Source organism: Podarcis melisellensis, assembly GCF_964234715.1.
Source record: "Podarcis melisellensis genome assembly, chromosome: 1".
Lineage (NCBI taxonomy): Eukaryota > Metazoa > Chordata > Lepidosauria > Squamata > Lacertidae > Podarcis > Podarcis melisellensis.
Window position 1 is genome coordinate 62,017,999 of NC_138528.1, and position 23,970 is coordinate 62,041,968.

The window sequence follows — 23,970 nt, forward strand, 5'->3', positions numbered from 1 at the left end:
TTAGTCAAATGCATGGAGGATAAGGCTATGCACGGTAGGAGTCATGGTGGTCGTTTACCAGTTGTGATCACGACAAAAGAGTGCAAATCTAGCAGGCTCTTCTTATGTTCTTGAGGCTTGAGATCAGCTGCCACTACCTAGCTTAAGAATGCAGGCTGCTGTTGGACTAACTCAGTAAGGCAGTTCTTCTTTTTCAAACCTAGGAGCCATTTTTGTTCTCTGTGTGCTCCTCAGCAAATAATACCCAGGGCCTCTTTGTGATGTGGGAACAATGGTACCTGCCTCACTAGATTTCTTCTGTGGAGTTTCAAGAGCTCCGAGATCTTCATTTGGAGGTGCTGCGGCAGGGCAGTGTATTAATAACAGCAGCTGCAGTTCAGTGACTCATGCCTAGGCTAGGGAAGAATGAAAGGCTGGCAGTTGGGAAAGGCATTTATTGCTTCAAAATCTGCCTTCATACCTTGCCATTAAATCTTCATGGTGTTAAAAAAAAAGAAGCAAAGAAAATCAGAAAGGATTCAAAGTAAAGATTTAATCCCTGCTCATCCAGATTGGCTACTGCTTGTGATACCTGGAATTTGAAGGTCCAAACTGATGCCTAGCAGAGTGTTTCAGAGCTGCTTCCTTCTGTCAACAAGTATTGTAGATCCAAATGCATATTTCTGTAGACAACAGTGGCTGTGCTCCCACAGGCTGAGGTTGGGGTTGTTTCTTTATTCCTTTCCCCCTGTTGAAGGGGCTTAGAGCAGGATGCAAGATATTCTTTTTCCTTTTTCTTTTTTGAAGTTCTGGGTTTTAAAAATGCAACCTGTCAGGTTACTGCAGGTCTCTTAACATGTTAACCATGGTTTCATATTGATATTGTATTGGGCAGTGGCTCAGTGGTAGAACATCTGCTTTGCGTGCAGGAAGGTTCCAGGTTCAATCCCTGGCATTTCTATGGAGGGCTGGCAGCCCAGAAAGTCAGTGCAGACAGTGTTGAGCTAGATGGAGCAATGGTCTGATTCAATATAAAGCAGCCTCCTATAATTCCCAGTAGTGATGTACGGAAGTGAGAGCTGGACCATAAAGAAGGCTGATCGCCAAAGAATTGATGCTTTTGAATTATGGTCTGGAGGAGACTCTTGAGAGTCCCATGGACTGCAAGAAGATCAAACCTATCCATTCTTAAGGAAATCAGCCCTGAGTGCGCACTGGAAGGACAGATGCTGAGGCTGAGACTCCAATGCTTTGGCCACCTCATGAGAAGAGAAGACTCCCTGGAAAAGACCCTGATGTTGGGAAAGATGGAGGGCACAGGCAGAAGGGGACGACAGAAGACAAGATGGTTGGACAGTGTTCTCGAAGCTACCAGCATGAGTTTGACCAAACTGCGGGAGGCAGTGGAAGACAGAAGTGCCTGGTGTGCTCTGGTCCATGGGGTCATGAAGAATCGGAGGCGACTAAACGACTAAACAACAACAACATGTAAAATAAAAGTCTACTTACATTTTCTTCCAACAACATCCATACAAAAGAAGAGGCTGACTCTCCTAAAGGTGCCCAGAGAGCTTAATGACTGATGAAGGATTTGAACCCACTTCATCCATTTCTCAACCAGAATATATTAGCTCGTGTGCCACAATGGCTTCCATTCTCACATCAGCTTACACCAGGTCCAGGTAAGAAGACTGTGAAAATTTGTTGCAGCTTCAGACCTGGAACATCAGAGCATCATTCATGATGGAGCTGCTGCAATAATGCCTTCATGGGATTCACCTAGAACAGTACTAGTCAATGGGACACCCTCCAAATGTTGTTAGATTACAATTCCCATTACCTCTGAGCATTGGCCATGCTAACTGGGGCTCAACACCACCTGGAGGTTAGCCACCCTGATATAGAAGACTTTTTAGAAGTCCCAGCTGTATTTGTGGTTCATATATCATCTAAACCATAATCTCATTAGGTAGCCTTCACCTCTCGCTAGGCTGCTTCATTAGGGAAGCTAGTTTATTCTCTGCAAATGATCCCATCTGCAATATGTAGATAGTAAAAACAAAAAACAAAAACTGGCCTTCTTTACAAGGTTCTAAGGATGTTATGCAATCTTGTCTAGAATGCAATAGAATAATGATACTTACAGTATAAAGAATATTTACAAATTTAAGCAGACAACCCCATCACCGGTTCTATTGTTCCTCTGTAATTTATAGGAAATGCTTTTGAAGTGCATATTTGACTCATGGGCTTATGCCCATTTTGGTCTTCCCAACCATCCTCGCAGCATCGTTAATTTAGACATCACATGAATGGAACTGAATGTTGATACAGGATAATGGTCTCCTGCTGCTGCTACACGAAGCCAAGACATTTGCTTTTGACGCAGAAGACATAAGGCCTTGTGACAATGTCCTTTTACATCTATGTCATCAATTTCAGTTTTTTATTTTGAGAAGCAGAGCGACAGCTGTTCAGAGAGTTTCTTGAAATGTCTCATTTTCACTTCCTGATAACTGGTATGACTGTATTTAAGGACCCAACAGCACTTCCCTTCTGAGAGAGAACATACCAGTTCACAGCCCCAGGGCAATTTCCAGGTAGACGCTTCCGACTGCCGCTATTGGCTAGGGACAGAGAAGATTTCAAAGTTAGGAACTTGCCTTTCCCTGCCAAGTCCCCCTTTATAAAGCTATTCAGAATTTTAGCTGAGGCAGTGCCAAGCCAAGCCCCTCCCCTCTCTCTCTGAATGGGAACAATTTAAATCAGGCCTTTAATATTATCAGTAGCAGATGTGTGCAGAGAAATTATGGAAAGCCAGCCCAGCCCCCCCCCAAAAAAAAATCAAGGGTCTCAAAAATTCCTATAAGAGTGCAAAACCTTGTATATTTCTGGAATCAATAATTCCTCCAGCAGCAGCTTAGGAAAAGTGCAAACTGACCCCGTTATCCAGTCTATGAGCTAAGTGTGTACCAGACTGAAGCCTGAAAGGAAGCTGCTAATAGCCATCGCAGAGGTAGGAAGAGGTACCAGATAATATTAGGTTATCCTCTAGAGAATACTGATAACAAGAAGGTTAGCTTCGCAGGACAGAAGGAGCAACAAAACAGAGACTTGGAAACAACTGATGATATCGCTAAAAGCATTGTTCACATTAAAACAAGAAAGAGGCGAAATGTCTAAATCAGGGAGAAGAAACCACTTTAGGACTGGAGAAAAGAAGGATAGGCTCAGAGAAACTATCATGGTTCAGAGGCTGCTATGTTTGTGCAAGTAGGACGGGGCCACAGCATGGAGTTCTCCTGCTCAGACCTCCAGCCAGTCATGCCCTTTCCCAGGTTCCTTCCAGTTTTCCGATTCGTCCTCCAAACTTTCATGTCCACTTGTTCATGAGATTGTGCATAGATCCTTCAGTGATACATCCAGGGACAATATGACACCAAGTGAAATGTACAAAAGTTAAACTACAGAAGTTCTGTTGCTTTATGATTCCTGGGAGGATATACAACACTTTTAAAAAGAACTCCTAAGATTTATTCAGATGTCAATTTTCGACTCCCCCCCCCCCCTAAATGTATTTATGGGTGATAGACAAGTATTTTTTACTCAGAGTAGACCCATTGAAATTAATGTCCCTGACTAACTCAGGCCAGTTAATTTCAGTGTGTCTATATTCTGAGCAAATGTTAGTTTGAATATGTTTTCAGTCTGCCACCCTAGCACTGGATTGCTTTAAATCCCAAACCATTCATTTGAGCAATCGCAAGATGGTCAAACCTGTAAGATACTCTTTGATTGCAATCTATGCTTGTGGATCTTGGCACCCATCGTAGGTGCTTCTGTTCAGATCTATTACTAGAGTAATAAAAATCAAAGAGCAATAAATACGATCAAAGAGGTTGGTGGTGATAAGGTTCTGAGATGTCTAAAATTAAGTTGAGGCAGAAATAGTTCCAGGAGGTATCAGGGTGATTTGGGAGATCTGGTGATGGATTGAACATCATTTGCAATAGCTCTCTAGCTACTTTGCCAGCATAGAAAAAAGGTTTTTAAAATTCCAGCAGCTGAAAGCCTGCCATCAGTCAGTCAGTAGAACACTGCCACCCACCCACTTGGCTGGTATTGGAGTAGAAATGATGAGCATAAGTCACAATCGGTTTGTTTGTGCAAAAATTGTGGAGTTGAAGTGCCAGCCAATGCCTGACTTGCTGTGTGTACTTGTAGCAGTATTTACAAGAACATCTGTGTACACTCTGGCTTCAACATGCTCAATTAAAATTGAACTGAAATATACTGCAACACTCATTCTCCCATTAGGCAGGTTGGACGGAGAAGGGCTTGGGGATTGTATTGTGAATAGTGGATTATTGTTGATCTGTATTTGTGTCAAGGTAATAATGGTGCCTCATTCCTAAATGCATTTGAGTTTATTCCATTTCAGTTTGCAGGGCACTGATAATTGCCAGTACTGGGTATTGAGTGTTGACTCTGGATGACCATGAAGCATGTCAGTGAGAGAATGGCACCTGCAACAGAATGTTGCAGTATATCTCATCTACTGGGATTCCAGTTAACCAGCCATACCTTCCTCCTTTCCATACACAGTGTACCACTTAATCTGTTCCAGGAGTCCGTTCGACTCCTGAAACCGTTTGAAAACCAAGGCTTGGCTTCCGATTGGCTGCAGGAGCTTCCTGCATTCAAGCAGAAGCTGTGGAAGCCACGTCAGATGTTTGGCTTCTGAAAAACGTTTGCAAATTGGAACACTCACTTCCAGGTCTGCGGCGTTCGGGAGCCAATTTGTTCAGGAGCCAAGCCGTTCTAAGTACCAAGGTACCACTTTAGCAGCTTTATAATTCTTCTCAAAATGATTCTCAACATTCCATGGCTATTGAATCCTTATTGGACTATTTTTATATATATATACACACTAAACCAAACCATGGCTTAGTGCAAACATGCAAGTGTTGGAGCTCCTAGAGAGGAGATCTCAGCCGCTTTGCTCCCCCCTAGTCATTCTGCATTCTGCAGCTGCACCGTCCTGGGCTAAGCTATGGTTTGGGTTAGTCGGTCATTCTGCTGCTGCACTGCACTGAGCTAAGCCGTGGTCTGTCTTAGCACATCATCTTATTTATTTATTTATTTATTTACATTCATTCATTTGTATGCTGTCCTTCATATGTAAATATCAGGGCAGTTGACAACACAATCATCTGAACCTGGACTTATGGTTTAAGACTCCTGGACAAGCCATGAGCTGTAAGCTATGTAGGATAAACCCTGGTGACAGCTCGTGGTTAGCCTTCAGAGAGTGAAACCATGAACTTGGTTTCAAACAGCATGCTAAGAAAAACCATGGTCTAGCACAGCACAACTGCAGAATGACCAGGGAGAGGAGCAAAGCAGCCACAGTTTTCTCTCTTGGAACCTACACACTCGTATATTTGTGCTAAACCATGGTTTGGCTTAATGCGATGTGCAAAGCAGGCCACTTTGTGTTAAAGATTCTGAGTGTCATTCACAGTACAGTGAAGTCTCTTATCCCAGTGTAGACAGAGCCTCTGGGACTGTGTATACTTCTTTATCAGGGTCAGGGCACTCAAAACATGACTACAGTTTGCCGGCATTGGCCAAGTCTAAAGCGGCAAGTGCACATGGTCCATGCATGCACCCAGTATTTCCCTTTGTGAACAAGATGCCTCCCAAGGCTGCAGACACCTTTCTTTGAATTTCCAAAAGTTCAAAAAGCTGTGTAGCAATAAACTAGGACTGTTCAGTAAGGAAAAAATAATAATCTACTGGCATACCGATTCTTCTTTCAAAAGCCCTCGTGTTAATTTGATTTTTTGAGCTCAAGAGAATTGAAGGAACAGTTTTTTTTGGGGGGGGGGGATTTTTTATTTTTTGAGCTCAAGGGAATTGAAGGAACAGTGTGGAGGGGAAGTGACCTGTTATGAAGTTAGCCAGTGCTTTTTTCTGAGGGGGGGACACAGGGGTACGCATACCCCTAAACATTTTGTGTGTCTACGTTTGGCCTCATTGAGGGGCAGTATTTCAATATGAGTAGGAAAATGAGAGTCCCCCTAAACATTTTTTCAAAGAAAAAAAGCACTGAAGTTAGCTCACGAAATATACCCATGAGGCAGCGATACCCAAGAGTGTCTGGCTTGTGTTTTAACTTAATGACGTTAAGTTTCACCTCAATAAACCTGGCATAGTGTTTGGAACTAAGCTATGGAATCAATGAGTGCAGTTCAACTCCATGGCAGTGAGTGCAAGTGTAGCCATGGATTTTAATGGCATGGGGCTGGTACACATGGGGCTGGTACTCCACTTAGCACTGTATGATGAGGTGTGCAGTGTGCACACCTGCCTGCAGATCTCAATGCAACCCTGGCACCAACTTTTAGGATCATTGGACCTTGAACCTGGGCACCCTCTGGAATTTGACACCTCAGGGGTTAACACTGTTAAAAAACAACAACCCAATATATCTTCAGTAATTCTGACTGTCCCCAAAAGGGAATCAGCATATTCATTTAAAATATGTTAAACAGAATTAGCCAGCAGAGACTTTCATAAGCAACACAGAGACAATAAGCTATTTATAAAAGAGCCGGCACGAATCATTCAAGCTATCAAGACGCATGTAAACATGGAAGAGAAGGAGGAGAGGGAGAAGGAGAGGGGATGCTCACAGGAGGATTCCTGTGCAGGGAAATGAATTCTCTTTGGGACTCAAAATTTCCCTAGTTGCTAAGGCGAAGAAGAAGAAGAAGAAGAAGAAGAAGAAGAAGAAGACGACATGTCCTTATGGCAGGGACAGGATGTATGATTAAAATGAAAGTGAAGACTAAAAATCCTATTTCCCAGTTTCATCAAGTTCAGCACATCTGTATAACTAGGTTAGGAGGTGACAGCCGGGCTGAAGATCCTGCCCCATCCTGATCTAACAAAAGGAAGGTGAAAATTAATAGAATCTGTCCTGCAAGTAGTGATGGAAAGAGCTGCCATTTTTGGTTCTCTCTGTTTCTCCATTTCCCATTCATCCACATTTCTGCAGCAATTAGTTGATTAAAAAAATAATAACCCCCATGACAATTCTTCAGCATTTTATTGTGATTTTTTCTTCTTCTTATGAACACATTTTTGAATGCAGTTTTGACTAATGTACACATTTTTGCAAGCAATTCCTCCTAATATGATGCATTTCCATTTTTTTCATGAGTATATTCCATTTTCATACACCCTTTCCCCTAATATATGCATTTTTTGCAAACACCGGCTGGTTGAAGAACTGCATCACAAATTGTGGGTAAGTGCAGATTTCAAAAGTTGTGTTTCAGTTCTCACCCTTTTCGGAAACTGAATCCGATGAAGTCACTTTTAAAGGTGAGCTCAATTGAATTCCCGCTCCCCGTTTCCCAAGCTGTGGCCATACCAATTTAGCAAGCAATCCAAGGAGAGGTGCAGGAGGCAAGGGGTTAAATTAGGGTGCAATAGGCATACCAGATCAGTAATGAATGACTCCACTTCAGAGTCTCCACCTCAGAATACCTGCTACTCCTGGCTCTTCCTGTGTCTGTGTCTGGAATTTAAGCCTTCCATTCCATGCACAGCTCACCCTTATTTAAAAAGTAATCAAAACGGAACATGTCGACTAACTTGCCACGATGCTCATTTCCTTACTTTGCATCATGACTCATCCCCCCCCCCCCACATTGATTTCAATGAGACCTAAACACAACTCACTTAGTCTGGATCCCAGTTGCTGTGCACAAAAGGCACCTCCCCATTCTGATGGCTGCAACACATTGTTGACAGATGGTGTGGTCAGGAAGCAATGCTTACTTAACCTCCCAGAAGGTGAGTCACCGCTGCTTACTGGGCATCCAGGTAAGCAGCTTCTCCACACCATGCCATATGCAACTAGTTGTAGACATTCAAGGCAGATACAGTTGTTGTGCTATATAGGCTGGCGTAATAAGGACAGGAAGAATAATGGACAGGAAGAAGCCCCTGACATTTCCCGCAAGTGTGGCTACTCACCTGCGTAAGAGCTTCAAGATTTAGCCTGATGACTGATTAAATTAAACACTTGGCTGTCTGGCATATCACTCCGTTACCCACGGATGGTACAGATAGTCACTTCAAATTGTACAAACACAAGGAATCTATTATTGGCATTTTTCTCTTGATTTTTCTCTGACGTTCAGCCTGAATTATAAGTGTTGTTGGCCGTATAAGGCTCCCAGCATAAATTTAAATCTGTTATCTTTTAGGTGGTGGCAACTAACTGCAATCTCAGTAGCATACGGCATGGGGAGGTGGGAGATTTTCTTGGCTCTGTTGTGAGAGAGAGAAATTAAAAAGGAGCCTACTATGCTGACTCACTAAGACAAACAACTTACTATGGAATACATTCAGGGCTTAGCAAAGAAGCAGCTGATATTGAGTCAGTGACTGACTAGTGTCTCCCCGCCCCCCTTGGGAAAGATTGGGCTTAATGTAATGAAGTAATAGCAAGTAATTAATCTGGATGCACCCTTTTATACTCGTATCAGTAATTATGTCGACAGTGAAAATGAACAAATAATTCATAGGCATACAAATAATTTGGTGGCGATTTAGTGTATTATTCTCCAGCGAACAAAAGCTTCATCTTGGGACCTGTCTGTACTGTTCTTGTTTGGGGGCTCAGAGATTCTCATTTGGCTCATCCCAGCGGAAGACATAGGAACATCCAAAACTAATTCCACAATGAACGAGGGATTCCAAGTTGGAATGGTTTTCTGTAATAATCTCGCTTGAGCTTAACTCTGACATCATCTGTGATCACAAAACTGAGTTACATTATTAATGAAACATTCTCCTGCACTTGCTTGTACCATTGCTGAATAATGGAGATCCTTGGCACCTGACCTTTTCATAGGAGACTCTCCCTTGATACATTCTGTAGTGCAGAAGGAAGGAAGGAAGGCTGGTTTCTCACTTGCCCTTTTAAATTAAAAGGGTTCCCCCTTCTAAAATGCTATTATAGCTTATCCTCTCTTAGACAATAATAAAAACAAACCAGCAAAACAAACTCTTCAGTCATACTGCACGTAGGAGTAAAGAAACACACCTCTGGCTGATCTCATTACTCTCCCTTCGAGAATGCCAATACACATTGTTTACCTTTTAATAAAATGCCCATGTTTTGTGTTGTATGTAAGTCGTGCAGGTTTTCCTGGAAGTTCAGTTTTCTTTGGGGTTTGTATACCTGCTTCTGCACACTTAGAGTCCACTGGCAATTGTCTGCACTGGTTTGCAAAACGTCATGCTATATTAATAGGGAGTTTTGTGCAAGGTGGTGGCAAAGCTGCTTATGATCCCACAATGCCAAAACTGAGGAGAAAGCCATCTGGCCTGGCTTTCGTAGGTCTCGATTTCTTGTAGCCCAAACTGGTTACAAAATAAAACTGAAAGCATCAACATAGTTGCCTATCGTTTGTAGAATAGGCCATTCAAAGCTGTGCTGAGACAAGAAAAGATTCCACAGGACCAATCTGAGCATCTGGGTGGCCAAACACTCTGTTTGGAGAAGACACAGACAGTAAATAGGCAGAATAAATATTGTGTACGCCTTAATAAAGCTACCATCTGACATGCACTCTGTACTCATGCCAATCAATTATACAACCGCCTTCTTGCCCAGAGGGAATGGAACCACCCTCTAGTAATGATGTCCACCTTAACATCTGATTCAGCACAATTATACTCATGCAATAACCACACCTTGTTTGGATAAGATAAAGCTATAATTAGACTGTGCATAAGAACTGTCTAGAGGGACTGCAAGCTACTTGTATCTCACTTGATCAAGACAAGAAGCACCATCCTGAAAGGGAAGATGTCGGACCAACGCCATCATCTTCCCCAAAGACTCATTTGACTGGAATGCTGGCAATGTATTACGAACACTGCAGACTGACTGAATAACCAGGCGTTCTTGCCTCTCAGTGCGTCATCTGTTGCAAACATTGGTAACACTGTGGGCATTAAATGTTCCACACAGAATTGTCAAGTACAAGACTAGCCTGGGCAGGATTTTGAAACGTAAAGTGGAATATGCATCTCCCAATACCATAGCAAACCTTACAGAAGCCAGTTACAGATAGATAGCCGTGTTGGTCTGCCATAGTCAAAACAAAAAAAATTCTTTCCAGTAGCACCTTAAAGACCAACTAAGTTAGTTCTTGGTATGAGCTTTTGTGTGCATGCACACGAAAGCTCATACCAAGAACTAACTTAGTTGGTCTTTAAGGTGCTACTGGAAAGAATTTTTTTTGTTCTTACAGAAGCCAGGTGCTGATGTCATCCTGACTCTTCACCCACTATATCTGCGTGCTTCTGGTTTGTCGCCATCCCACCATATTTGCCCCCTTTCCTCTCTTCCCCCAAGCTGCTGCTCTTTCCTGGAAGCCCTTCCTCCATCTCTCAGCAATCGCTGGGCTAATAAAGCTTCAGGTAGGCACCACCCAAGAAAGCCACCTCAATGCTCCTAGTGAGATAGCAGGTGCAGTGCAGTTTTTCATGGTGATTATTTTACAGGTACTGTGTAAATTAAAAACACACAGAGATATGCTCATCACATTCAAGTGACAATATGGCTGTCAAAATGGAATTAAAGCACATGACCAAAATATGTTTTGGTCTGGGCAGCCACTTTCTCTGCCTCCCAAGTATCTAGCAACTGGGGCCATACAAGTTCTTGCTCTCGGGTGCTGAAGGAAGGAGGAAAGTTGGCAGGGATTGCCGTAGAAGCATCCTGTTAAAGGTGCGAACCTCTCCTTGGCAGTTCTGGCTCCAGTCACTAAGAAAACAACAAGTGCAATCCAGCCACGGGGGAAAGCGCTTTAATTTCCCATTGGTTTCAGAAACCACTATGGAGAGCCACTGTGGTGAAGTGGTTAGAGTGCCGGACTAGGTCTTAGGAGACCAGATTTGCATCCTCATCCATGAAGTTCCCTCAGTAGCCTCAACCTGGAGTCACTGCCTCTCAGCCTAACCTGCCTCACAGGGTTGTTGTGAGGATAAAATAGGAATGGAGAGACCCATGCATGACACCTTGAGCTCCTTGGAGGAATGGTGGGAAATATTATTATTTTATTATTTATTAAATTTGTATACATCTGAAGGCAGCCCTGTTTAGGGAAGTTTTTGATGATGTTGATGATGATGAGAGCTGCCCAGAATGGCTGGGGAAACCCAGCCAGATGGGTGGGGTATGTATGTATGGTTGTATGTATAAATAAATAAATCACCCTATACCCGCAGGGCGGTTCACATAATCAAATTACATATAAACGTAGCTAGCAAGCAAGCCAGAAAACAAACAAACAAACAAACAAACAAACAAACAAACAAACAAACTACAATGCAATCCTACCCTTAAGGGCTAAGGTAGATGATTCTAGCACTGCTAGTGAGGAAGCCTGCATGGGGAGGCCTAGTTTTAATTTGAACCAATGGGAGTTTTTTACCCTCAGGCTAACAAAGTGTGAGGGTGATTTTCATTGGGACCTTGGGGGTGGGGAGAAAGGCTGATATCTCCCTATTTCACATGGTGTGGTCCTGATGAAAACTCCTCCCATTACTAAAATAATCTAGACAGGCTCCACAATCATGTGTCACATGTACAGTGGTACCTCGGGATACAGACACTTCAGGTTACAGACTCGGCTAACCCAGAAATAGTACCTTGGGTTAAGAAATTTGCTTCAGGATATGAGAACAGAAATCATGTGGCGGCAGTGCAGCAGCAGCGGGAGGCCCCGTTAGCTAAAGTGGTGCTTCAAGTTAAGAACAGTTTCAGGTTAAGAACAAATTAAGTACGTAACCAGAGGTAGTACTGTAGTTTGCACCTTAGTTTTGTCCTCTGGAGGAGGTAGAACCACACTCCAGGCTGTGCTACATTTCCCACAATTCCCTGCAAAGAAACTTACACTAGGGTTCTCCACCAAGAGAGAAACCTGCCAGGGAAAGCACTGCAAAAGGAGTAAGTTTTGGTAACTGTCTCTTTAAATGACTCCAAGTTGACGGGGGGGGGGCAATGCAGAACACCACCTGAACCCTACTAGAGACTGTCAAGAGGATTCTTCAAGGACTTGCTAGAACAGGCAGCTGCTGCTCAACTCAAAGGCCTAGGCCAATATCCATGCTGGGTGAAGGCTTAACAGCTTCCCTGCCACCCTCAGCAGTATTTTCTTTGGACATGGATTGAGATGCATTTGCCTCCACTTGACACATGGCTGCCCCCTCCCACTGGAGACTGTCCCTCCCCCAGACAGCGCAGAGTCACAGCAGCACCAGAGGGTGTGGGGGCAGTAGCATTTCGGGCATCAGAAGATCTCACCGTTTTTAGAACATCACAAATCATGGGCGACACAGCGCTGCGGCTCTTCTCCCACCAGTACATCACAAAGCCACCTCTCTCTTTCTCTGTCTCTGTCTGTCTGTCTGTCTCTCTCCTATTCCCTTTTGTTCCACATACAGATCCCTCCTCTCATGCTCAGAAACATGCGAAGACAGCTTGTCCAGGGTCTGCCGCCAGAGCTCTGTTGATTTCACTGTGGCAAATGGGAACAGAAACTGGCCTCCCGATTGTGTGTTCTGTCAAACGGAGCACAGAAGCTTTCACGAGGCTGAGTGCTTTGCATTTTGCTCTTCCCATTGGTGTGTGTGCGCGCGTGTGCACAAGCCCGCTGGGGCACGCACGCACGCACACACACAGACACAGACACACATGAAGCAGAAAGTGGAGCCGCTCTTTTGATCTGTTTCAAGACCATGCTTTTTTGTGGGGTTTTTTTTTAAAAAAGAAGCTAAACAAGTTGAGCTGTTTATGACTAGCTTAAAGGCATCCTATAAATGAAATTGTTGCTCCTAGAGAAACTGGGAAATGGTTATAAAGGCAGTGGCACTTAAGGTAATGTCTCTCTGCCTGGGAAATCCTGTGTGAGTTTGGTTTACAGATTATGTAAGGCATTTCCATAAGGAGTTGCTCACAAATACATAATGCCAAGGGAAGCCCTGGTGAGGAAAGGCATATCTAATGATCCAAGGAAAACTGGAGAGAATAAAGGAATCAGATGTTTTAAAAATGACATCCAGCGTCACTGGGTTGCATTTAGAGTAAGACAGTGGCAGTTCCCACTGAAATCAATAGGACTTGGCTAACCTTTCACATTGGTTTCATTGGGACTAAGTACAACTGAAGACAGAAGTGCCTGGTGTGCGCTGGTCCATGGGGCCATGAAGAGTTGGACACGACTAAATGACTAAACAACAACAAAAGTGCAATTAGTTTAGTCTAAATCCAGTTGATGGTCCCTGGAAATGTAATGTAAGAGGGGACCCATGGGCACATACAGAATGCCTTTCCTTCATCAACAAGCAGCCATAACCTGGACAGGCCCTCTTCTAGGTCAGAGATTGTGCTTTCCATTAGGTTTTAACCTCAGGATTTGTTTGTTAAAAGGTAAAATGCTTCCCCACCGTATATAGTTCTTGTACCTGTTGTACTGTGTGTGTAAGTATAGAGGAGAAGACATGCAAGCACATGTCTTTTTCTCACAGGTAGTCAGTGAAACTGAGAGGGGAGGTAAGATGCGAAAAGCTGACGCAACCAAAATCTTGATTTCAAGCATGCATGTTCTCTGATGGTGACAGCAGTAAACCTTGCACATAAGGTCCTACTTAAATCTGGAACCTTCAAGAGTGTAACTGTGTCTACAGGATTGCAGCATAAATGTTCAAGTTACAGTTTGAAGGCCATAAAAATTGGAACATCTGGTGCTTACGTAAGCCCCATAAGGCTACAGGGCCTTCCTTGTGTGTTCCAAATGCAAAGTTAAGGGCAGCCTGTTACAACAACAGAGCTTTACAACCGGAGGCTTTATAGCTATATAAAGACAACTCTCTTTTTTGCGCTGAAAGTCAGGAGTTCAAATCACCAGCAAACAGCTCGGGACAGAGGCCACACTTGCAGCAGCAGCAACAACTGTGGATATCAGCAAGGAGAGCACACAGCAAATTTCAAAAATAGGTAGAAGCAACGGAGGGGGAGGCAGAGAGAGTGGAGACGGACATATGCAAAAGGTAGCAGTGCTTCCAATGTATTCTGGCCAGGATGCCTGAGGCCCACTGTGCACTCATTAAGACTGAAGGGAAGAGGCAGAGAAGTTGGCTGCAGGAGAGTGGGAGATGACAGATGCAGAGGCTGTGCAAGCAGACCTGGGAGGCAAAGGATGGGCCTACATAAAAGGGGTTTAAGAAGTGCCTGGCAGCTGACTGGCAATGGAGAGGGTGAGGCATGTCTAGGAGAGCACAACTGTGAGTAGGTGTGTTTCAAACAATGCAGACACATGTGCATTTGCATTCCCCACCCCCCACCCCACTCCATTTTTGTTTTGTTTTTATTGAGTTTCATAAACAAGAATAAAGTAAAGATAAAGGGACCCCTGACCATTAGGTCCAGTCGCGGACGACTCTGGGGTTGCGGCGCTCATCTCGCTTTATTGGCCAAGGTAGTAGGCGTACAGCTTCCGGGTCATGTGGCCAGCATGACTAAGCCGCTTCTGGCGAACCAGAGCAGCGCACGGAAACCTTCCCACCAGAGTGGTACTTATTTATCTACTTGCACTTTGACGTGCTTTTGAACTGCTAGGTTGGCAGGAGCAGGGACCGAGCAATGGGAGCTCACCCCGTCGTGGGGATTTGAACCGCTGACCTTCTGATCAGCAAGTCCTGGGCTCTGTGGTTTAGACCACAGCGGCACCTGCGTCCCTCATAAACAAGAATAATGTTATACAAATAAGCATACCAAGTTTTCTCATGTCATTTGTATATCACAAAAATAGCATAAAAATGTGGAAAAATCATTATTAGTGGTCAATGTATAAGTTCTTGGTTCATGAATTATTTTAAACAATTAGGAAGAAGAGAGAAAAGGGGGGAGAGAGGGAAGGGGAAATGGCAAGTGGGGTGGGGTGGTTATGCTTCTATTCTTCTGCTTAGTGGTGGGGGGTTGTGTTAGCGTCACTTGTATGGGTTCTCTTACTATTCACTTGTTGTGTCTCCTTGGTGGTGAGAGAGGTTGGGGTGGCTTTAGGTGTGATTGGTTGTCTTTGGTTGGCTGTTGTAAGAATTGTTTTTGTGTGTGAGCGGGGTATGAGTCTGTATTTTTGAATCAGGTTAGCCAGATTGATTCGGATGCTGTTGGGGGATTCTTGTTGTTGGGCTGTGTATGTGATAAAGGGGAACCAAACTGGGGTCAAGGCATCTTCTTCTGTTTGTCCCCGTGCCAGTTTCAGTTTATTGGTTGGTTTTTCTAGTAAGGCTGTTTCCCATACTGTTTGATACCATTGGTCCATGTTTACTCCTGACAGGTCTCTCCAGTGTCTGGCTATGATGTTTCTGGCTGCTGAGAGCAGGTGTGTTATTTGCATTGGATCTGAAAAGCTGAATGGAGGCAGAGACACAGAGGTGGGGCATGAATGGTAAGGTAGAGGTTAAGATTGGTGGGGCAGAAAGCAGGGCAGTCGACAGCAGGCAGAGTTTGGCCCCCACCCTCCTCCCTGCTGAGTATTCTGAGATGAAAGAGCAGGAGCAGGTAGTGACACCCCCTGGACTGGTTGCAAGTGAGAAGACAGGCAAGTCTGGGCTGACGGGGAGGGGAGGCAGAATGAGATTACAGAGTGGTGCTCCATTTACCCTAATGTACCATATTACAGTGGAACCTCAGAAGTCAAATGCCTGTAAACTTGAACGTTTTGGCTCCTGAATGAATGAAAACTGGAAGTGATTGTTCCAGTTTTGAAATGATTTTTGGAAGCCGAACGTCCGGCGCAGCTTCCGAAACCTCCGATTGGCTGCAGGATGCTCCTGCAGCCAATCGAAAACCGTGCCTTCGAAGTTGAACGTTTTAGAAGTTTAACGGACTTCCAGAACGGATTCTGTTTGATTTCCAAGGTATGTCTGTAATTTCAAAAGCAGTTCATAAACTAAAACAAAAACAAAAACTTTTAAAATAATACTGATAAGAAAAAGTAAGGAAAATAATGGCAACAAAAAGCCTATATAAAGGCCAAAAAGGAGTTAATTGTTAAAGATAATCCAAAGCAAAAAAAGAAAGAAAACGTTTTTGCTTGTTTCAGAAAGCTAGTAATTCTCTTCAGGGGAGAATTCCATAAAATTGGGGCTGCTATAGAGTAGTCTCTGCTCCAAGTAAAGACAGTGCTCTTATTTCCATTGCACTTGGATCTTATGTTCTCTTGGCAGTTCAAAGGCTGCCATTCGGTGTGCACTTAATGAGAAGAAAATCTCATGGACCTCCGTATTTCTGAGCAAATATACATCAGATCTGTTGGCAGGTCAGATGACACTTCTGTTTGAACATAATGCTAAATGGAAAAGGATCCTGCAAACCACTGCCACAGTTAGAAGGTGTTTCAGTGCACTAATGTGCCTATTACTCTGTCTGCAGATTAGCTGAAAAGTACAAATATTCAACCACCTATTTAAACAAACTTGGAAAAAACGAGTTCTTCAGAAAATAAAGCAGGGCACAGTGCATTATGTTTGTAAAAACATAAGCTGAGAGCAAATGTTTGAACAGCCAACTTGCATTTGATAACTTCAGTATTTTATTCAAAAGAAAGGAGAGGGATGGTTAACATTGGCATCAAGGTAGTACAGGAAACAGAAATGAAAGGAGAGGGGAAAGTAAACAAACAAATGCGCTCACAATGGAACAAGAACTCTGTGAAGTGTTTACGCTGCAAATACAAACTGTGTGTGTGTACTACACACACATATCTGGTTTCAGTTAGGATGGTTATATTTTAGCCCCAAATGGTGTCTTTTTAGAAGAGAAGAGCTCTTAGAAGCAGTTGAACAAAGTCTCTTCCTCATAAAAATAGCAGGGAAGGAGGGCTTCACTGTCACAAAATATCTCAGCTATTCCACTGCTGAAAGCGCTTTGACCCAATTCATAGTAATGGTGGTAACCTTTAAAGCCTTGGATGGCTTGGGACCAGGTTATCAAAGGGAGCGTCTCCACCCACATGTGCTTGCCAACACATTATGATCACCCATGGGGACCCTCTTTTGTGACACTGGAATGTCACCTACTGTGCAAAAGTAAGAGCCATGCCCACGGTTCTGCCCCTTTGCACCTTCCCCTGCCCGCTTTTGCCTCTAGCCACACTCACTTTTGCCTCTAGCCCTTGCACACTGCTAGCATGTGGCCCCTGAAATGTTGTCCTTCAGGAAATGTAGATTTGGGGCTGGAAGCAGCACCCCACCCTGCTCTAAAGGTCTCCACCCTGCTCCATATACAGGGAGGACTTAATTCAAGTGTGGGGATTCTTTGGCCCTCCGGATGTTGCTGAACTACAACTCCCATCAGCCCTAACAAGCATGGCCGAGGATGATGGGAGTTGTAGTTCAGCAAAATCTAGAGGGCCAAAGGATCCCTAACCTGCCTTAATACTATGGTAGAAGGTTATTGCAGGCTACATCTGCACTGCAGCCTTTTAAGATTGTTCAGAAGCAGCTGTTGTGCTATCAGCTGGAAGTGGGATTATTTATTAATTTGTTTTGTAGTGCTCTTCACTATTTCCCCCCCCCCCAAAAGGATCACAGTGAGGTTAACATGGGTGTCCTGCATGGCACCAAACAGAACAAAGTGCTTCACTCCACCTCTTAAAATGTCCTATGACCATTCATAAAGCAAAATTAAGCAATGTATCATTTTAAGAGGTAATGAGAAGGAAGCACTTCCTGAATTATTATTGTTCTCCTTGATGTGTTTTATATATATATGGAGTCTTAGCTCTCTAACATATCAAGATAAATGTTTCAGTGCCTGTTACTAATACTGGCACAAGATTTAATAATAATGAACCTGGACCTTGACCTGGAGGAGCAAATTTCCTGCATCTTGGGCTGAATGGCATTCTGTGTCATCACCATAGAGATGCTTCCATCCCTGGAATAGGACAGAAATCCTTCCCTGCGCAGTGCAGCAGGGAAATGAGCAGGAGTGCATTCTGTGGTTGGTTAGCAAATGAAATATACATCTACACACCTCTTAGCTTGGAGCCAATGGTGAGGTGGAAGGCCAGGGATGAACCATGACTAATGGAACCTTCCCCAGTCACACGGGGGGGGGGAGGGGTGTGGCTGGCGTAATAGATGCATTATCAACTAAATATCTGGCTCATGGCCCCTTTCAAAGGAACAATGATGACGCAGGAGGCCATCTCCTGGAGAGCTGACTCAGAGGTGTGGCCTGGCTGGAGAGGATGGCTGCTGCTCTGGACAGGCTCCCAGACCTCATCAGAAATAAAAGCTTGTTTGGGTTAACCACTAACTTGGTTTATAGTGAGTTTCTATGCTGGATACTTAGCATGATGTCTGCTACTCAAGAGAGTTATCCCTAAGGCCTGGGCTAGAATCTATAGACCTTCTTGTCTAGATAGTTCTATATTCAACCTGAATCATTTATCCAACAATTCTCTGTTTCTGGGAGTTTTCTTCCATATTGAGGGGGCTAGCAGGAGTTGTTCAGGTGTCTTGTTTTGTCTTTACAAGTATTTAAGATCATTTAAGATCAAGAACACCAGCTCAGGATGACTGTGACAATTGAAGCCCTTTTTCCTCCTTGCAGGATAAAGACATGAGGATAAGATGCAGATGTGTGGGCTAGAAGCTTTCTCAATCACAGAATGATAAATGACTTAGTTCTTCAGCATACTGTGTTTCTTTAGATGTACGTTTACAAACTTATATTAAACTGGGTTAAAAGCTTTGAAATCACATTCCTGTAAATGAATAGCAAAGAAAAAAGGGGGCAAAAGTTAATTCTTCTTCCTGTATCTATATCCTTAAGTGTCTCCCATCCTTTTGAGAAGAGAAAGAACTGAAGCAGGGAGGCAAATGTAAGGAAGCTGCTGTTAAAATAGCTGTGAAACACTGTCTTCTGTTGACACATGCAGCATTTCAAGAAAACATATTTTTGTAAAAACTGAAACAGATTGTGATGTTCGTCGGCAGGAATATTGCTAGAAAACATTCCTACTATACTCTATTTTCTTTTATCTGTTTTTCTCCCTCTCCTACAAAGGGTTCCTTAATTAATCCTGGTGTTGATGGAGGATGGCAGCCATATGACAAGAGTGATATTGGCATCGCTAACTTGGGCAAAACGATGGCGCACTTGCCAATGGCGAGGCAGAGGGCCAAACTACATGCAGAAGACCCAGGAACAGGATCTGCAGCTTTTTGGCTAATAATAATTGAAAGACAGGTGAGAGCCCCCTGAACAGGATTCCCCTATATGGTATATACAGAGTGGACGCGAGTGGCGCTGTGGTCTAAACCACTGAGCCTCTTGGGCTTGCCGATCAGAAGGTCGGCGGTTTGAATCCCCGCGATGGGGTGAGCTCCTGTTGCTCGGTCCCAGCTCCTGCTAACCTAGCAGTTTGAAAGCACGCCACTGCAAGTAGATAAACAGTTACCACTGCAGTGGGAAGGTAAACGGTGTTTCCATGCACTGCTCTGGTGTTGGTGTTCCGTTGCGTGAGCCAGAAGCGGCTTACTCATGCTGGCTACATGACCTGGAAAAACTGTCTGCAGACAAACACCGGCTCCCTCCACCAGTAAAGCGAGATGAGCGCCGCAACCCCAGAGTCGTTTGTGACTGGACCTAATGGTCAGGGGTCCCTTTACCTTTACCTATACTGAACTTGTATATATTCCACTCCACTTTAGAGCAAACAGCAAATTTCAGGAGGAGAGATTTAAACTGGGAAAATGGCAGGAAGGAATGAGCTTAAGTCCTTTCCTCCAGCTCAGTAGTCTTTATTTATAACCCACCAATTGTTTTTAGGTTTGAAATGGCACCTTCCAAAGATCTCATTCATAGATATTCCATGTCAAATCTTGTTAGTATGGAGAGTCTTTAGCTCTCCAAATGTTGGACTTTGAACCAATGGCTGCACATGTACTAATTCTTTTGCTAAGAATCACTAGGATTCTCCCCCCCCCTTCTCTCTCTCTCTCTCTCTCTCTCTCTCTCTCTCTCTCTCTCTCACACACACACACACCACACACACACTTTCTGAAATTTAGGCATTAGTTAATCCGCAGCCATGATGTCACACAAGTCATATCAGGCTTCGTAATGAAGGGAGCCTCTCCACCATCCCTTTAGCGCTGCTGAGGCATTGCTTCTTTGAAGCTGACTTAAATATTAAACTCAACACAGCAGTTTATTATCCAACAATCAGTAGCAGTGCATATCATGGGGTGGAATAGTGTTCACTCCCCTGACACCTGCATTGCTTCTCTTTATGTTGATGGGGCTGGTGCCACTATGTATACAGCATTCCTGTCAAGCATCTGTGCAGTCCTAACTGCGCCACTGCCTCCTACCCCAACCTGTCCAGGCAAGTGGCAGCAATGCCAGTCTTGGCCATCCCACAACACTTCCTGATGTGGGTTATTAGCAATGCAGTGCATTCTAAGCCATTTTTCAGACCCTCATGTCCGCCCCCCCCCCGTGTTACTCTGTAAATGTATGCATTAGTAAAGAACCACTAAGAAGCAAAACATCAATGGGGAAATAGAACAATGCCATCCAGCTCCCTCCTGTTGTGATTCCAGCTGCCATCGAGTCAGCTGTTTGTAGGGAGAACTCTGCAGTAGGAGCAGCCATGTCCTGACCCAAGCCTTGCTTCCTGCACGGGTCCTAGATCAAATCTGGAGTAGGGGGATTTTTTCCCTCCTTCAGAAAGGTTTCTTTCTGAAACATCTAGAATCAGTGCACAGAACTGTCTAACAACAACAACAACATATTATTATTTATACCCCGCCCATATGGCTGGGTTTCCCCAGCCACTCTGGGCAACTCCCGACAGATTAAAACAGAATAAAACATCAAACATTAAAAACTTCCCTAAACAGAGTTGCCTTCAAATGTCTTCTAGAAGTCAAATAGTTGTTTATTTCCTTGACCTGATGGGAGGGTGTTCCACAGGGCGGGCACCACCACCGAGAAGGCTCTCTGCCTGGTTCCCTGTTACCTCACATCTCGCAGTTAGGGAACCGCCAGAAGGCTTTCGAAGCTGGACCTCAGTGTCTGGGCAGAACAATGGGGGTGAAGATGCTCCTTCAGGTATAGTGGGCCGAGGCCATGTAGGGCTTTAAAGGTCAGCACCAACACTTTGAATTATGCTCGGAAATGTACTGGGAGCCAATGTAGGTCTTTCACCAGTCTAGCTGCCACATTCTGGATTAGTTGTAGTTTTTGGGTCACCTTCAAAGGTAGCCCCACATAGAGCACTTTGCAGTAGTCGAAGTGGGAGATTATTAGAGCATGCACCACTCTGGCAAGACAGTGGACAGGTAGGGTCTTATTTGTATCACAGGAACTGTAAGTTAAGGAACTTGGTGCCTGAGCTTGTTTTTCTCCTCCTCCCTCCTCATTACTTTCTCATCGCATGCCATACCTTTTAGATTATAAGCCTGAGGGCAGAGACTGCCTTATTACTATTTTTTTGTATGCCCCTCTGGCAGCCTTTGGGGCTGCAGAGTGGGTATAAATGCTTTAAAATAATCTGCCGCAGCATTTAAAACAATCTAAAGAAAATAGCATTAAAATTCATCATTCACTTTAGCATTAAAATTGCATATTCCTTGTATCTCAGACACTGCCTGTTTCCTGAGACTCGGTAATTTTTCATCTGTGTGTTGGTTGTTAACTCCACTATACCGAGAGGAAAGGTAGATCAACACCCACCCAGTGCCCTGATACCACCCTGTATCTCCTTTTACAACTGATAGCTTGGCTGTTATTCTGAGGCTTGCAGTTGTGATCCGCAGGTTAATGGGGCTTCTCCAGAGTAGGTGCTTTGAGGCATGTAGCCTGGGGTATGTGTTAGTCTTTGCATGTACTGCAGCATTCTAAATAAGGAAAGCCTTGCCTCTCTCTCTCTCTCTAATCCACAAAGCAACCTCTAAAATTAGAACTGACCCTCTTTCTCTTTAGAGGCACATAAAAGAACGCAATAGGCCAAGCATCGCCAAAATAAAAATAAAAACCAACTAGGCAGGGATGGCTGCTGTTGGCACTCAGCAGTTTCTGACGCAATTGCTTGAGTGGAATACAAGCAGCAGAGTGACATGTGGTGCTGCTGGGCTGCTTTGCAAAGTGTGGAGGCTGGAGACTTTGCAAGGCTCCCCAGCAGTCCTTGGATTCATGGGGGAAATAATTTGGCAACAGTTCCCTTTGAAAATGAAATTATTTAACACTGAACGAAACCAGGACTGCAATTCAACAAGCAGCATTCAAACTCACCTACCTTTCATATCATTACTCCAGTCACTTCTGGACGATCTCTTCATTGAGCACCAACTCAGATTTATTTGCAGAAAGTTTTCGGGGAGCTTATACCTGAAGGAGCATCTCCACCCCCATTGTTCAGCCCGGACACTGAGGTCCAGCTCTGAGGGCTTTCTGGTGGTTCCCTAACTGCAAGAAGTGAAGCCATAGGAAACCAGGTAGAGGGCCTTCTCGGTGGTGGCTCCTGCCCTGTAGAACGCCCTCCCATTAGATGTCAAGTAAATAAAAAGCTATCTGACTTTTAGAAGACATCTGAAGGCAGCCCTGTTTAGGAAAATTTGTAATGTTTGATTCTATTTTTAATATTCTGTTGTGAGCTGCCCAGAGTAGCTGGGAAAACTCAGCCAAATGGGCAGGGTATAAATAATAAAATATTATTATAGAAGACACCGGCTGCATATCAATCATTTATTTGGATTTCTTTGTGGGCAGATTTCATGGCATGGCATCGAGCAATTGTAATCCCACTCTTTCCAGCACACCCTTTTCTCACCATTAAAATTCTGATTTTTTAGAAGGTGGGGAGTAGGTCTGTTGTGCCAGAGCGCCAAATCCACTTTAATTGCACAACTGGAATCTGCTGGTGCACAGTTGAATCCCACCCACCAAACAGTTATAGTCTGGGAGTAGCCAGTTCTACACCCTAACCCTCTGGAAGACCCTCCCTGGATTCTGAGGGTTGCACCCTTAGTTGCTATGTTTTTTTTTTTATAAAAAATATAGTATTCATTTAGTTAGATATTTGTATGCCACTCTTCATCAACTGATCTAAGTAACCTGAAGCATCTGTAACCTGAGGTACCACTGTATCCCTAAACACTCTTATATATGGTACTGAAATAAATAAATATGTCTCTGGGTAAGTTGTGTGAAACGCTTTTAGGAGACCAGGCACCTGAGCTGAAAATACTGCCTAAGCTTTTGTGCCCAATTAGGCAAAAGTAAAAATGATTTCTCTTGAACACTTTGCAAGAGAGCTGGTGCATTTGAATGTCCTATTTGCATGTTGTTTACTAGCTTTCTTGCAAACTAGCTTTAGCCAGAAACCTGTCCTTAACGACCTCGTCATTTCTATTTGATATATTTTTTTAAACAACAACAACAACATCATTTGTTTGGCATTGGATGGTAAAGGAAATTAAATTTGAAAAGATGGAATTTCCCAAATGATGGAAACAAAGGCATTCTACAGCCAGCAAGGCTTTGCTCTGAACCTGCCATATTTTCTCTTAGTTGCTGCTTGAAGGCATTCCCTGCAGCATCTGCCCAGTCAACAGGTGAAGCTGCCTTATGGAAGCTCACATACCTGTCTACTATCCAGTTCACTGTGGTCTATGCTGTACTCCATTTAGAAATCTTCATGAAAGAAGAGCATCTTTGGCAGATGCCAAAAACATGACAGAGACAGTGCCTGGCTGATATTTAATGGGAAGGAGCCCAAACAGATAGGTGCCACCGACTAAAAACCAAATTCCTACATCATACAAGAACAGACCTTCTGATAAGATGTCCTCTGCTGCATAGCTCTGTTAGGTTTATAA